Below are 3,238 nucleotides of genomic sequence, written 5' to 3' on the forward strand. Positions count from 1 at the left end.
ACATCCAATTTGTAAAAAAAAAAAAATCTCTCAGAAGCAAAGTCAGAAATATCAAAAGTACTTTGAGTATTTAAAAGGATTTAACATATATATATATATACACACACACACACATATATATGAGTATGTGCATATGTGTAGGAATACATGTACATAAATACTTATTATTTACTGGATCAACAGAAATATATCTTTATGTATATATTGCATAATACATCACTATATTGCTTGTAATTATTTATCTGTGTATATGCACACATAAAATATGTATGTGTGTATGTGTAATGTGTGTAAGTAAATATAGAAAATATTTGAGCAATCTAAATTACAGCATTGTTTGAACTCATTTGAATAGACATCTTTAGGGCACTGTGACAACCTCTGAAAATCCATGTTCTTTCTAAGCATATATATAATGCTTGAAAAAATTTCAGTAATACACATCTAGATGCCAGAAATGTGAGAAAATAAATTTCTGCTAAAAAAAAATTGCAATAAATCACATTTCAACATGTTTAAAGAATTGATAAGAAAAATAATGTTAAAGAACATGTATTTCAAAATTTAAAATGAATATTTAATTTATCAGTGAGTAAAGTCAAAAATCATTAAGCCCAGTAGGAAAGACAGTCACTGAATGATAGTCACTGTACCATAACAAGTTAAATTTGTGCAATGTAGCTGAAATACAGGAAATGTATGATTTTGAACATTTACATTTTTAAGAAGAATCAGTAAGCTTTACAATAGCTATACCCCAAATAAAAAGCAGAATAAATCTATCGATACAGTACTAAAAAAAAAATTAAGGACAGGACATACCTCAGCAACTATAAAATACGGATTCAACAGAAAACAAAAACAAAAGTTGATTCTTTGAAAAACTATTAAATTTGAACAAAACTATAATGATAGTGTAAGGGCAAGTCACACACATAAAAATAAATGCAAATATCCTCAGCAAAATATTAGAGTATACTCAGGAGTGATTAAGGGAGATAATTCCTTATTGGACATTATTTCAAGTATACAAATTCATTTCAGGGTTAGGGATGCATATTGTTCAAAATTAGAAAATTAGGGGCGCCTGGTTGACTCAGTCAGTTAAGCGTCCCATTCTTGGGTTTCGGCTCAGGTCAGCTTTGATCTCAGGGTAATGAGATTGAGCCCTACATTGGGCTCTGTGCTGAGTGTGGAGCCTGCTTAAGATTCTCTCTCTCCCTCTCCTCTGCCCCTACCCCCACTGCTCACGCACAGGTATCTCTCTCTCAAACAAAAAAAATTAGGAAATTAATGTTATTCAGCTTATTACCATATTAAAAGAGAAAATATTAATTGCCAAAAAAACCTTTTGATCAAATTTAAAAGTCATTATAAATAACTCTGTATAAAACTTTTAGCAAACCATAATAAAATGGCACACCTTAACTTCGTAAAGGGCATCTACCATAAATCTCCAGAAAACATCATCCATTTTTTCTTTTTTTCTTTTCTTTTCTTTTTTTTTTTTTTGATGGATCAGTTATTTAATTAGGTTCTTTGTAAGAAATTTAGAACACCAATTTGTGAGAGAAAACACAGAATACAGATAGCCCTGAAGCTGAGGAACAGCTTTGATTGTTGGCAGAATTTGTGAGTCCACAGCTTTCTGATCAACCTTGCGCTGCTCTGTAATCTCGTATTTCTGTTTCTCTGAGTCAAAGATCTTGCCTTCCTGGTGTCCGGGTTTACTTCTTCTTAAAGTAAGCATCAGTGAGATGTTTTGGGATTTTCACACTGTTGAGATCAATTTTGGTGGAGGTGGCAATGACAAATTTCTGGTGTGTTCTACACAGAGGAACTCAACTGAGGGCCAGAGTCCCAGTCACAAGTAGCAAGCCACTGCTCAGTTGCTTCAGGGAAACCACCCTCTTGCCTCTGTGGTACCCGGTGAGGATGATCAGAATGGTCCCAGAGGTGATACTTGCTCACAGTTTTCTCACATGCTGCCTAAAAGGTTTTTTACTGTGGCTCAACAGCTTTCAAGGTGCATCTTCAGTCGGATAATACCTAGGCATTTTATGAAGTTTAACCACTCAGGTACCACCATTCTTGTCACCACCAACTGGTTTTGTGACAGTAGCAAGAACCTTCTCTTTTTCTTCTCAAAGCTGGATTTAGCTACTGAATCTTTCTCTTGTATATGGCCTTTCTGGCCAATCAGAAATATCTGCCAATTTTTCTGATTAGGACAAGGTTTCAGCTGTAGTGGAGCTTCCCCTTCCCCAAGGTTACCTTCTTAACCTTGGCACCAGGATCAGCCTTCTTGGCTTCAGGTTTCTTTTCCTTAGCATCCAGCTTCTCAGCTTTTTCCACCCACCATCTTGCAAGATGGGAAAGAGCAAACATCATCCATTTCTAACATTAAACATCTTCCTTTAGGATGAGGAATGTGACACGGACACCCCAAATAAGTGATTCTATTTAACACTGAAGTAAAAGATCTAGCCAACCCAAGAAGTAAGAAATATAAATAAACTATTTTAAGAATTAAAAATTGGATCTCTGCTTCAAGCCATGTTGTAGTAACAGGAAGAAATTTGCCCATCCACCCTAGAAGCTAGAAGACAAACAAAATATTTGAAACAATAGTTTTCAAACATTAAACAAGACAGTGCAAGATAGTGGTCCTTGAGGAAAGGAAAATAAATAAATGGAGCTCTAGGGTTGTTCGAGATCATGGTCTGTAAAGAATTTCTAGTGCAGAGCACAAAGATAAAGAACCTAAAAAAGGTAAAATTTAATATTTGCTTTTCATAATCATGAACAGGAAAATGTCAGTCACCACAGTTGCTATTCTATATTGAACTGTAGACCATAGTGGGTAGTATTTTGCAGAATATATAAGATTTGGAAAAGAGGAAACAAAATAAAACAAAAATAAACTTAAAAATATAAAACGGAACAGAAGAGAAAAATATAGCAAAACAATATTCATTAAATCCGATTATATCCAGCCATGACTCATTAGAAATAACTAAAAAATAAACATGTCTCATTAATCACATGTACCTAAGAATAACTGACAATACATATGCAAGGCTTCTATATAAAAATTAGTTAAATTTTATTGAAGGATATAGAAGAAAAAGATTCAATATTAATGGATTTTAAGACCCAATATTATAAAGAATCAATTGCTTTTCAATCCATTCTCAAGTCAATGCCAGTAAGAACCTCAAGATGATGCTCAAATTTA

General features: G+C 33.6%; 1 pseudogene; it reads right to left on the minus strand.

Annotated features, from left to right (window-relative positions):
* Positions 1–1,522: 1,522 nt before the first annotated feature.
* Positions 1,523–2,388, minus strand: LOC116640084 (annotated as a pseudogene).
* Positions 2,389–3,238: the final 850 nt, after the last annotated feature.

This window comes from Phoca vitulina, unplaced genomic scaffold, assembly GCF_004348235.1.
Source record: "Phoca vitulina isolate PV1807 unplaced genomic scaffold, GSC_HSeal_1.0 scaffold19, whole genome shotgun sequence".
In the NCBI taxonomy this organism is placed as follows: domain Eukaryota; kingdom Metazoa; phylum Chordata; class Mammalia; order Carnivora; family Phocidae; genus Phoca; species Phoca vitulina.